At 44.2% G+C, this 13862-nt stretch overlaps 1 protein-coding gene across 1 annotated transcript in view; it reads right to left on the minus strand.

The window, feature by feature from the left end:
• The window catches only part of LOC138265281 (solute carrier family 12 member 9-like), a 452520-nt gene that overhangs the window by 297944 nt on the left and 140714 nt on the right, over positions 1–13862 (minus strand). The window lies entirely within an intron of this gene.

The following is a 13862-nucleotide window of genomic DNA, read 5'->3' on the forward strand; positions in this document are numbered from 1 at the left end:
GTTTTGCATCTCTGGATTTCTGTTCCTGTGGAAGGTAATGGAAGATTCCTGATTATACTTCAGAGGGGGCTTGTGTTATAGACTTTATGGTGATGATGCATTTTCTGATTTGTCTAAAATGTACTGTGGATAATCATGCGATGCTGAAGCTGTAGTTTGTCCTCACTGTTTATGCATAAAGTTGTATAAAACTCCCTAGTTTTATGTGGATGGCGGTGACTCTTTTAGTTTTCCTCACGGAACTCTGTCCGGTTGAGCAATTCTTTATTTTCTCATGGAACACTGTTTTCATAGGCGAGACTTATTTTTCTCAATCTCTGTCCAATATTTGAGAAACTTTTCCTTTTAGAAATGCTGTTAGCAGTCTTTATTTGAAACTGATAAATCTGATGCCTGACTTTATATTTCTGTATCTTTGCCTTCATGGCATACAGTGATGTACTTTGTATTCCCTATTCTAACTTTAACATCCCATTGTTCTAGAACTCAGTTCTTATTGAGTGGACCTAGTCACTATTTTGATTTTACTGTGCTATTTGTTGGGCCTAATGTTGTGGGGGTGGTATCCCGTAGTGCTCGATTAAGGGTGCTAGAGGAGAATCACTTGAAATAATGTTGGGGTGATCAACATATTGGGGGTTCAGTAAATTACTGGGGTATGGGCTCCCAAAATAGCAAAGTGGCAATACTTTTTTTCAGCAGATTGTCTGCTTCAAAATCATGCCTTACTTTTATATCACCCCTTATAATTGAAAGAGTTTCTTTAGTGTTGGATTCTTGTCTTGTGGAACCGGGGGGGGGGGGGAAGAGGCCTTACTTGTGTGCAGAAGCACACGCGGAACAAGTGAATGCACGGCTACTTTATGAAACAAGAGAGACTATTGCTGGGATCATTTGGTGGAAGAAGTCTTATGGACTGCAAATTGGGATATGTTACATTTATTTTGCATGCCCTGAAGAAGTCCCAATGTGTAGGGGACGAAACTCATTCGCTGTGTACATGTCCATATTGTGCTTAAAAAGATAAAAATAAAGAATGAACTTCTAAACATGCTCATACATTTGTCTAAGGTATCTTGACCAACAACTTGGATCTCTATGAAATTTGGATTACATTTTTCAACTATAACCAGACTGTTTTATACAGAATGCTTCTCCTTTGTTCTCCTGGCATTCCGGTGGCATTTACAAGTGGCCCATTACTTTTTCCAACCAATTAGTTTGATCTCCCATTCATGTTTCATATCTCATAGGCCCCTCTGAACCAGGCACAATTTCTGCTGCTTTTTAAGTTTGACTGCACTACTATTTCTTGTGGCATGTATTTGACAAATCATTTTGGAGATATACTAAGAACAAGATGCCCACATGCATCACGTGGAATTGGCTTCTTTGCAAATGAATAAGAGAAAGATGAGTTAAGCTTCAGAAACATTTAATCTTTCACCAAGTACTCCATTTTTGCATCAGGACACTGCTAGAAACAAATGCAGCCTTCATACAAAAATTCAAGTCAGGCAGTAAATTGCTTAACTATGACTGATCTCGAGGGCCTAATATTTTGAGTAGAACATAAAAATGATTGAATGTGCCGTACCATGTCGGCATTGAAGGGCCAACACTAGCAGTGACAAAGTTTGAGAAGAGCAGTAAATTAAATTGGTGCAAATGAAACATTTCTTATGTTCAAACTTCAAGGATAGGAAAAAAAAGACAAACAAGTCAAATTGTCAAAATAATGAGGAAATTCAAGTTATTTCGTGTCCAGTGTAAGGAAATGCCTCCTTGGCATGGTTACCCCCTGACTTTTTGCCTTTGCTGATGCTAAGTTTTGATTTGAAAGTGTGCTGAGGCCTGCTAACCAGGCCCCAGCACCAGTGTTCTTTCCCTAACCTGTACTTTTGTTTCCACAATTGGCACACCCTGGCATCCAGGTAAGTCCCTTGTAACTGGTACCCCTAGTACCAAGGGCCCTGATGCCAGGGAAGGTCTCTAAGGGCTGCAGCATGTCTTATACCACCTTGGGGACCCCTCACTCAGCACAGACACACTGCTTGCCAGCTTGTGTGTGCTAGTGAGGACAAAACAACTAAGTCGACATGGCACTCCCCTCAGGGTGCCATGCCAACCTCACACTGCCTATGAAGTATAGATAAGTCACCCCTCTAGCAGGCCTTACAGCCCTAAGGCAGGGTGCACTATACCATAGGTGAGGGCACAAGTGCATGAGCACTGTGCCCCTATAGTGTCTAAGCAAAACCATAGACATTGTAAGTGCAGGGTAGCCATAAGAGTATATGGTCTGGGAGTCTGTCATGCACAAACTCCACAGCACCATAATGGCTACACTGAAAACTGTGAAGTTTGGTATCAAACGTCTCAGCACAATAAATGCACACTGATGCCAGTGTACATTTTATTGTAACATACACCCCAGAGGGCACCTTAGAGGTGCCCCCTGAAACCTTAACCGACTATCCGTGTAGGCTGACTAGTTTAAGCAGCCTGCCACACACCAGACATGTTGCTGGCCACATGGGGAGAGTGCCTTTGTCACTCTGTGGCTAGTAACAAAGCCTGTACTGGGTGGAGATGCTTCATACCTCCCCCTGCAGGAACTGTAACACCTGGCGGTGAGCCTCAAAGGCTCACCCCCTTTGTTACAGCACCACAGGGCACTCCAGCTAGTGGAGTTGCCCGCCCCCTCCGCCCACGGCCCCACTTTTGGCGGCAAGGCCGGAGGAGATAATGAGAAAAACAAGGAGGAGTCACTGGCCAGTCAGGACAGCCCCTAAGGTGTCCTGAGCTGAGGTGACTCTCTTTTAAAAATCCTCCATCTTGCAGATGGAGGATTCACCCAATAGGATTAGGGATGTGCCCCCCTCCCCTCCGGGAGGAGGCACAAAGAGGGTGTACCCACCCTCAGGGCTAGTAGCCATTGGCTACTAACCCCCCAGACCTAAACACGCCCTTAAATTTAGTATTTAAGGGCTTCCCAGAACCTAGGAACTCAGATTCGTGCAACCTAAGAAGAAGAGGACTGCTGAACTGAAAAACCCTGCAGAGAAGACGGAGACACCAACTGCTTTGGCCCCAGCTCTACCGGACTGTCTCCCCACTTCTAAAGACACTGTTCAAGCGACGCTTTCCACAGGGACCAGCGACCTCTGAAGCCTCAGAGGACTGCCCTTCATCTAGAAGGACCAAGAACTCCCGAGGACAGCGGCTCTGTTCACCCAAGACTGCGACTTTGCTACAAAGAAGCAACTTTGAAACAACTTGAGTTTCCCGCCGGAAGCGTGAGACTTGACACTCTGCACCCGACGCCCCCGGCTCGACTTGTGGAGAACAATCACTTCAGGGAGGACTCCCCGGCAACTGCGAGACCGTGAGTAGCCAGAGTTGCCCCCCCTGAGCCCCCACAGCGATGCCTGCAGAGGGAATCCCGAGGCTCCCCCTGACCGCAACTGCCTGCTTCCAAGATCCGACGCCTGCTAAAGACTCTGCACCCGCCGCCCCCAGGGCCTGAAGGATCCGACCTCCAGTGCAGGAGCGCCCCCCAGGTGGCCCTCTCCCTTGCCTAGGTGGTGGCTACCCCGAGGAGCCCCCCCCCTTGCCTGCCTGCATCGCTGAAGAGACCCCTTGGTCTCCCATTGAAACCTATTGAGAACCCGAGGCGTGTTTGCACACTGCACCCGGCCGCCCCGTGCTGCTGAGGGTGTACTTTCTGTGTGGACTTGTGTCCCCCCCGGTGCCCTACAAAACCCCCCTGGTCTGCCCTCCGAAGACGCGGGTACTTACCTGCTGGCAGACTGAAACCGGGGCACCCCCTTCTCCATTGAAGCCTTTTTTGGGCACCACTTTGAGCTCTGCACCTGACCGGTCCTGAGCTGCTGGTGTGGTAACTTTGGGGTTGCTCTGAACCCCCAACGGTGGGCTACCTTGGACCCAAACTTGAACCCCGTAGGTGGTTTACTTACCTGCAAAAACTAACAAACTCTTACTCCCCCCCAGGAACTGTTGAAAATTGCACTGTCTAGTTTTAAAATAGCTATATGTGATTTATATGAAAACTGTATATGCTATTTTGCTAATTCAAAGTTCCTAAAGTACCTACCTGCAATACCTTTCATTTGAAGTATTACATGTAAATCTTGAACCTGTGGTTCTTAAAATAAACTAAGAAAAGATATGTTTCTACACAAAACCTATTGGCCTGGAATTGTCTCTGAGTGTGTGTTCCTCATTTATTGCTTGTGTATGTACAACAAATGCTTAACACTACTCCTTTGATAAGCCTACTGCTCGACCACACTACCACAAAATAGAACATCAGTATTATCTCTTTTTGCCACTATCTTACCTCTAAGGGGAACCCTTGGACTCTGTGCATACTATTACTTACTTTGAAATAGTGCATACAGAGCCAACTTCCTACATCCAGCCACTTGCCTATGTGCATGATTGGCAAGTGCTTGTGTGATTAATGTAATGTGTGAAACCTTTAATCCAGTACTGGCTTGTATAGCAGGGGTGTAGCATGCACAACATCTCTGGACTGGGATACAGACAGCCTCCTGGAGAGACAAGATAGTGGTCTGGCTCATCTCTAAGAGCCAAAGAACGACTCATGCTGTCATCTAAAGTAGGGGTGGGCGTATCTTGCAGAATTTTACTCCGCAGAATTCTGCGGAGTTAGAAGAATGGGTGGAAATAAGCACTGATTTTTACCACCGTGAGCTCGTTCAGTGCTGAAAAATCAGTGAGAATGGCACAACATGGCACACCAGAAGGTGCTGCTCCGGAGTTCAGTTTTTTGCTGCTCGAGTAGATTTTCCAATTCCAGATTCCAAATCCTGCTTGTAGTCATGATTTTTTGTTTTGAATGCTTCCACAGATACTGAAGATCAAACATAGCGGCAGAACAAGTCCGTCTGAAATCATGCTGCACTTTGCAGGAGTATCCTTGAAGAGCTGCAAACAAAAAATCCAACACTGCGATGGCTCCGACATCATCTTCCATTTTGCTAATTATTTTATTTCAGTCATTGAGGTGTTGAGCTTCTCCTAAAATCTTTCTTTTTCTCCAGTCAGCCGAACCAGCAATAACATTAACATAAAATAGTGTTTACTGCCTTCCCTTACCCTTCTGGTTCACCAGGATTGAAAAACAGAACAATTTTAGGAGACAATCAAGACCTCAAGGGCAGTAAATAAATAAATAACAAATCAAAGAGGTCTTGTTCACCCCTTCAACCCGCCCCCGAAGAGTTTGCTTCGGTGGTTCCAGCACTTCAAGGAGGCTTAGGCGATATCCAGCATAGCCTTAGAGAGACATCATCTGTGTGTATCTGTTTACCCTTTGGTTGCCACTTCAAATTCTATTGATACCACTGTTCCACCCCCACTCCAAAATCTAGGGCTGATAAATCCCCCGCCCCATACGGTTCCTATGTCCATGCTTTTTAGCTAATGGGACGTTATAGTTTTGTTTTCACCAATGTAAGTATAGACGTAAAATCCCAAGATGTTACTGAGCCAGCGCCAAGCGCCAGCCAGCGCCAGCCCCAAGCGTCAACATGGTGGGATGCCCCTTATCTCCAGTGTGGGGCTGGCCTGTTGAGTAGCCTGGCACTTCCAGTTGGGCCGAGTTGAAAGGGACAGTGCTTGGGGTATTTTTTGGGTCCTGGGACCAAACAATGGTCCACACAGTGGCCCTTTCAGACCTGCCCATTCTAGCCTCTATTCTGTTGTCTTTATTTGGTGCATGTAGAAGGACATGTGCTACACAGAGTTGTACATAGGGTAACAATCTATGCAATGCTCACCAGGTCTGAGTTTCAGCCCCCCATTTGTCTACCTCAGAGCCGGAAACTGACCAAAAAGCACTGAAGACAGACTAACAGCGGGCTCCTAGCACACAGACGCTTAGAGGAAGAGGCGGGGGCCCGGAGAGAGAGTTTACGGGTGGAAAACCTTGTTACAGCTCTCCCAGCTCCAATTCACCACAGTTAGTGTAGGACACAGCATTAAATTTAATTTCCCTGATGAATCTTAGATTATGATGGTGCAGGGGTCAGGCAAAAATTAAATTAGAGTCAGCCGCGGGGGAGTCATAGCCACGAGGAGTACAGTTTCAGTAATCGGCCTTCCTGAACACAGGCAGTTGTGATGCCCCCACCACCCGAGCCCTTGATAGCACCCCCTCCAGTCCCTGGCACGCACAGCCGGAGAGGTACCTTGCAAAGGAGATGTGAAACTTCAAACCTGTGGCAGCAAGCGTCACATATAAAACAAGCGCTTAGTGCTCGCTGGCCACATGCCCTGGCACACTGAGGGAGACAGAGTGAGAGAGAAATGGCAGAATAGCTCTGCTCAGTCCGGTTCTTCATATCCTCAAACATTTGGTGTCCCTTGTCCCTGCTTCCTGCATGCTCAGCCTTGCTTTGCAGCCCCCTCTCTGCCCCTTATTTTGCCTGGCCCTCAAATTGCTCTGGTCCTAATGTATTTTCTTTCATCTCTCAACTGGTGGAAAGACTGATTGACCAATTACAAAGGTTCTACCAGATCTAGAAGCTTACATTTGGGTTTCTGGGCATCCATTGAACTTCTGTGTAGACAATTCCAATGCCATCTACCTATTGATTAGCTATGCTCAATATTGTCTATTTGTAAAGATATTTATAACAAACTCCTTTAATCTTCATCTTCTTTTCCTCTTTATATTCCACCTCTATAAAATGGCATCCCATTGCCACGCCTTTTTTTTGCCCTGAAAATTGAAACCAAAAATGTCTCTTCCTCCTCAAGTTAATCCAAAAAGCATCATCATCTGGAAGACTTCCTCTCTTGACACTAAGAGCTCCAAGTAGACCAGTGGTACTCAAAGTCCGGCCCGCGGGCTGCTTGACGGCCTTCTGACGTTCACATGCACCCCTTGGTCAGCTGTATCACTTGGCTGCTGTTTACTTAGAGAGTACTAACCTTTAGGAAGGTGGCAAATCAATGTGCACGTTTTTACTTACAAGATAACTAAAGAAAAAGAAAATAAGCAAAGAAGCTATCCTGCACCACTTAAATTTTGAAACACATTTATTTTTTAAGACATCTTGCAACAAACGTGTAAAATTGCAAAGTCTTTTCAAAATTCAAACACTTTATTCATTAACATGCAGAATTGTTTCGCCTTAGTACATAACAAAAGAATTGATAGTTTTTAAATATGAGCGTAGAAACATTCATGCCTCCATCACCCTGACAACAATGTTAGTAGTGAACTAATGGTAACTCAGTTGTCCTGTCAAACCCTCTCGACAACATTAAAGTTTATTAAATCAAGCACAAGAGAAGGTCCTGTGCACATCCTGAATACGGATATTTCAAGGTACTCTTAAATTTGAAATGAAGAAAAGGGAGGAAAAGTGAAATAAAACAATTGCCTAGGATCACACAATTTAGTCAAGTGTGGAAGCCGGAATTAAATGTAGGTTTTTCGGTTTTACATTGTGCAATTATATTTAATTCCAATTCAATAATGTAGTTGCTTCTGTTTTCTACACTCGACTCTCCCGAGGTGGTGATAGCAACTAGAGAAGGCTGGTGAAAGGATAGAGATGCAGAAACTGCATAACACAGTATTGACAAATGTATGACCCTTCTAGAGAGTCTGGGATTAATTTAGAGGGCAGTATGGACTGAAACCCTCGGAATAACTCCATGACTCACTGACCTCACTATGTACATGGTTCACATCACCAACGGCCACTTTACCCCCAGCCCGCAAAGCCCTATGCCCATCCCACTGGCGCCTATGTGGCCCTCGGGCACACCACAGACCATATTTTGTGGCCCCTGGGAAAATGTTTCCTACTACTCATGAAGTAGACTAACTCATAGTTGCAGTAATGTAAAGTCGTCACCTGGTGGTGCCCTAGACTTTAGCTCACTTTAAGGACGTGGGGGGGGACTATCGCCCACCCTTGGAAGAAGGGTGGGTTAGAGCCGGCCTTCTACCCAAACAAGTTCCTCTATCTACTATGTCGCAGGGAACTGGCTGTACTTCGATGTCTCCCTCTGAAATTGGCAGCAGAGGCACAGAAATACCCAGGAGAAATGTTCCAGGAGGGGATGATTTACTATTCTAACTCAGGTCCTCGCATATTTGGGAAAAGTGCTGGTTTGGGAGCAGGCAGGGCCTCTCCTGTAACTCTGTAAACCAATCTTGTCCCTGAGCTGGTGGTCAGACGAAGGCTTCAGGAGCAAAACAACAGCATTATATTTTTTAATTTTATAACTAGTAAGTTTAGAAGAGCCTAAAAAACATCTTTATTATACTGTACACTATTTTAAAACTACCATCCTAAAAGCCCAATAATTGTTTTAAAAAAACTCCAAGTATTCATCATTATGATTTTTGTATTCATTATCATTATTTATTAATTATTATTACCCTTCTAACTAGAAGATCATTATTATTATTAAGAAGTCATCCTTATTAGTATCCATATTGAATTCGGGTCCTGTTAATTCAGAGGATCCGCTACAGGAATATGTTTTTGTCTTGCAGGTGTCAAGTCCGACCTCTGGTGGGACCACTGAGCCTTTCATCCTTCTGAGATCGATAAAGTGAACAGCATTAATTTTGGGTGACACTAAACATGTGCTGTCCACTGCTAAGGTACCTCTGAGGTCACCATGCATTTTTCAAAGAAACATGATACGTTTTGGTATTTTTACTCAATTGTATAGTATAGGGGATACAGTGACCCCCTTCCATACATTGTAAGGATAATGCAAGTCACCAAGGAGTTCCAAAACAATATAGAGGAATGAGACTGAAGGCAGAGTTATCTTATAAAGTTATGGAGCACCCAAGTGGCCTGCAATATCCTTACCACTTACGGCAGGGGGTACTTTTTCCCATTTAATACTTGGTCACACCATCACCTTTCCCACAAACCACTCAAAACATTGGTGAGCAGCTCTTTCAGAAAGAGAGAGCATGTTTGCAAACATGAATAATAAAAATAGAATCTCTAGTGCAAAATTAAACACATCAAAAACCTGCCAGGTATTTGTTGCAAAATGATTTTAGAAATGGTTCATTATAAGAAACAATTTGAAAAACCTGCAGGAACTCAGAATGTATAGAAACATGCAGAAAGATTGTAACGTTTCTTTAAGTATCTAAGGAAATAAGAAAAATAATAATTTATTTCTGCTAGTCACTATAAGCTAGAAAAGTAGAGCAGGAGATTGAAAATCAACTTTTTAATTTGCTTGCTTTAAACTGCTGCTCCTACCTGACCTGCCTTCCACCTAGGCTGCAGGCTCTGGCAGCAAGCATGGTGACATCAGAGCTTGACTGTAAAAACTTATTACAGTCGAGTTCTGATATCTTTTCTTTTTAATCAGCGACTGAGTATGTCACTAGGCTCAAATTGTAGAGAAATTAGAGACATGCATTTATACGGGGTTTTCAGATTCCCATGTATAATATGATTCATTATGCATAATACATCATTATATAGGGTTTTTAGATTCCCATGTACAATATGATTAATTATGTATAATACATTATTATATAGATGACATCATCATTAGTGTTAAGTAATTTTTCATAGCTACCTTACCAGTTTTCAATCCACGAACATCATTTAGGGGTTTGCCTTGGATTAAATTCCTCACTGTAACTATACAATGCCCTTTCAATGCCTGGACTCAGAGGTGGTGAAACCATGGCCAATACCACAAGGTGGCTCCCTGCTACTTATTTGTTGCCCAGTTTTCTATTATACTAATAGTGGTTATTATTCTATTATTCACTATTAGTGTAATACAAACTGGAGGACAGTTAGCTGGAATGGGACCTTTGGTGGTAGCTGTGTTAAGTAAATATACTTCAAAATGTATGTTGAGTGCAAGGTTATGGGTGAGAGTGTGTTTATGGGAGGGACAGTATGTGTGAGTGTGCACGTAGGTATGTGTAAGCTTGTGTGTCATTAAAAGTGAGTGAGAGTCAGTGAAAGTTGGTGATTGAGAATGTGTGAGAATGAGGGAGTAGGACTGAGAGAGAATGAATATGAGTGAATGTGAGTGTGAGTGAGAATGAGATGCTATGCTTGCAAGCCTGAACTTGGTCCATGGCGTACTGAAAGGAAATTCGTATCCAACAGAGACCCCCATGGCAAAATACTGGTGCTGGCATACTTGAAGCAATTCTTACTATGACAGACACTTGTGACAAATACTAACACTGGCACGCTGAAGTCATTCTTGTTGTAATGGGCATCCATAGTAAAATACTGGGATTGGCCTTCTGGATGTAATTATTGGCATATGAGACCCATGAAAAATACTAGCATGCTTCAGGACTTCTTTGGCATGGGGCATCCCTGGCAAAGTGCTGGTACTAGCCCATTAGAGGTAATTCCTGGCATAAAGAAGGGCTACCTCACACATGAGAAGGTGGCAACCATGGCAAAATGATAGCCCTGACATACTGAAGCAATTTTTGAGTTAAGGGTCAACTACTGGTTTGTGCATCGCAGAATAAATAAAAAATGTGGCACAGGCAGATTTTAAGTAACGTTTTGGTATAATGGGGCACCCAGGAAAGAATCCTCGCCCTAGCATGATGAAGGTAATCTTTGGAGCATCCATAGCACATTTTAAAAAATGTTGTCAATGTGGGGTAAACATACCAAAGTATACTTTGGTCAACTCCTGGGAAGCATCAGATTTCATTGGCTTGGCACACCATGAAAGGATTTGAACATTCAATTAGTGCCCTCTCAGATCCTTTTTTGCAAATGTATATGAATATTATACTTTAAGATGCACTGTTTGAGCTGTTCTTCTCAAATGCTTCTCAGGGGAGAAATCCCTAGAAGAGGTCTTTCTCAATCACTTTGCCTCCTTACTACACTTCAGAGTAAGTATTATGCCCCAAACCTTTCAAAGATCAAATTGCCATCCTACTATAAGTGTTATCTACCCCTGGCATGTTTGTGAATCAACCTCTATATTTCTATCTACAATGTAATGCAGCCATCCACCACACTACCCCCATGTGAGAAGTGGTCTCAAGTTCGGACACAAGAGTCTAGCTGAGTGAGATAAGATTGAAGCCAGCGCAAGAAACATGTCTGACCCTTTCGCCAATTTCCAGAGAGGAGTCTATTTGATCAGAGCCAGTCCTGTACATGAAGGGTACTTCCTCTCCCTCATGAACTTTGACATTTTATGGACAAATGGAAATAGATAGAAGACACATATGCTGTCAGGATGGCTCAGTGAGCTAACACTAAAATCTTCATTGAACACCATAATGGTGACTAACTGAACCATAGGAGAATCTGTAACATGCGGCGATTCTTTGAAGCTGAAAACAGCCAGAATTGCCAAGGACCAGAATAAAATGGCACCTCCTCGGTAATGGCATAGGCAGTACCATGAAAGTGTATGAACCAGTGCTCTTTAAATGAAAAATAGAAGTGCACATACTCAATACCAGGAAACATGCTTGGTTCTGAGAAGTGGCAGTGTTCTCCAAATGAGAAAATATTGCACCTCTGCTGAGAAGTGCAGGTACTCTCTCCTCTGCAGTCACATTGGCTTTGGTTGTAGCCAAAGACAGTTCCACAGGGTCGAACATCACTTTTGCGAGGAGATACTGAAAAGGATTTGCGGAGGAGGAGGAAAACGTAGTGGAAGAAGCCACACAGTCAATCCGACTGGAGATGCACCTTAGGCAGATAGACCAGCAGGTTGGTCCCTGCCTCCTCCTGGTTCTCAGAGCACTTTTGGGCCAAATTTTGTTTAAGTCCTCACGTTTGGAAATTGGTCATCTGGCACTTTTAACACCACAACCAAGAGTCCAAGAGTGGACGGAGACCTCTTGGGGGTTCAGGACTCCCACAGGCTGGGTCTAGGGGTGGGCTCAAAATGGAGGGAGCCTGTTAAGTCCCTGCGGCTCAGGACAGGAAACAAACTAAAACAGCTCTTGAAGTTACTTCTGAAGTCCAGGGTGCAGGTGCAGGGCTGTACAGCAGGGCTCCCCTCTGAAGGTTCAAGCAGGCTCCAGGCACCAAAGCAGTCCTTCCAGGTACATCAGCAGTCTGGCAGAGTGCACAGCAGGTCACAGCAGCAGGCAGTCCTCAGAGTGTTCTTTCACAGGTCCGGTAGTGAATTGAGGAGCAAGTCTGAAAGCCTTATTTCTATACCCTGGTGCCCTGCTCCTAGAAGTTGTGTGAAGCTTCCAGAAGGGCTCTCTGAGGCTCCAGGAATTTCCAGCCTCCGCTGCCCTGGCTCCTAGGTATCTGCATTAAGCCTATTGTGTAGCAGCAGAGCTACGCCCTTTCAGATGTGAGTGGGCTTGTGCCCAGCTCTGCCCCCATCTTGCAAGCGGAAAGGCCTTTCAGGCCGTGCTAATCCCTCTATTGTGTGATTGGCTAGGGTGAATCCCTAAGTCCCATCTGTCAGTTAAACCCAGTCATGTGACCTAGACAGGCTGCATGCATGGAGGGCTAACGGCATGAAAATGCCAACTTTCTAAAAGTGTCATTTTCAAACTTGTAATGATAAATCATCATTAAAGAGGTTTTATTATTGCAAGTTCATTTATACCAAACATGACATATCTACCACCTCTAGTTTAGAAATCACAACTTATAAAAATGAATAAGGAATTTGCATTGTTATCTTATGAAGGGTAGGCCTCTCAGTAGTGAGAACACACATTTGGGAGTTGTTAGCTACTAGGGCATGTAGAACTAAAACATAGATGTCCTACCTTTTAATTACACAGCACCCTGCTCTATGGGCTACCTAGGGCCTACCTTAGGGATGACTTGCATGTAATGAAAGGGGACTCTAAGGCTTGGCATGGGGTTTTAGATGCCAAGTCGATATAGTAATGGGACACTGACTTCAAGCTGCAATGGCAGGCCTCGGACAAGTTTAAAAGTGCTACTTTAGTGGGTTGCACAAAAGGTGCTGCAGGCAGCAAATACCAGTAAGGATGGTTGTATCATTGACATTGATTTCAGCTTGAGAAGTCACTCTAAAATAAATCAGAACCTTTGGTGGCAAAGTGCTACCAGAGGCCCAAACTATTCCCACCTCTAAAACTGGAACTCAGAGCCTGGCTTGGACGGTCTGGGACCTTCCTCTGCTACCATTTGCACTGGCTTGTCCTTGCAGGTCCAGCTACTGCCCACCTGGATGCGAGCAGATCCATGAGTGAAAGAACATGGCACAGACACATAGGCTACCACCACCTCCCTGAAACACATTCTACAAACCAAGCTATTACCAAACTCTCCAGAACCTCTATTGCCAAGACCTTATTACGCATGTGTATGTGGTTTGCAGTGACGGTGCCCTGGCCAAACACGAGGCACTGTGCAACTTTTCTGAATTTGGTTATGTGGTTTATAAATGCCAATAGTATCTTATTAAATATGATCTACGCATTTTTTGTACATATGTTTTGAAACAGCTGCTGCATAGGTTTGGATTGGACAGAAAACAGACCCAGGTGCCAAAATTAACCCCATTAGTGAACCAGATAGCTAAAACGTTTTGAACATGTAAAGACATACTCTATAAGTGTATGGCAAGGTATGGAAGACTGCATGCATTTGTGCTTTCTGCAGGCAATGCTTCAAAAGTAAAATCCTACCACAAGCCATGAAACAGGCCTAGAAACAGACAAAAAAGCAGGCCCACGTAGTGCATTATCAGAGCAGCCCTTCTCGCATGGCCAGTTTGCCCAACAGCACAGTGCGTCCCTGATATAGCAGAAGCTACCATGAAAATGTGCTAGCAAGGGAGATCAGAGTGGCTATCATGTTCCTAGG

This window comes from Pleurodeles waltl, chromosome 11 (assembly GCF_031143425.1).
Source record: "Pleurodeles waltl isolate 20211129_DDA chromosome 11, aPleWal1.hap1.20221129, whole genome shotgun sequence".
Classification (NCBI taxonomy): domain Eukaryota; kingdom Metazoa; phylum Chordata; class Amphibia; order Caudata; family Salamandridae; genus Pleurodeles; species Pleurodeles waltl.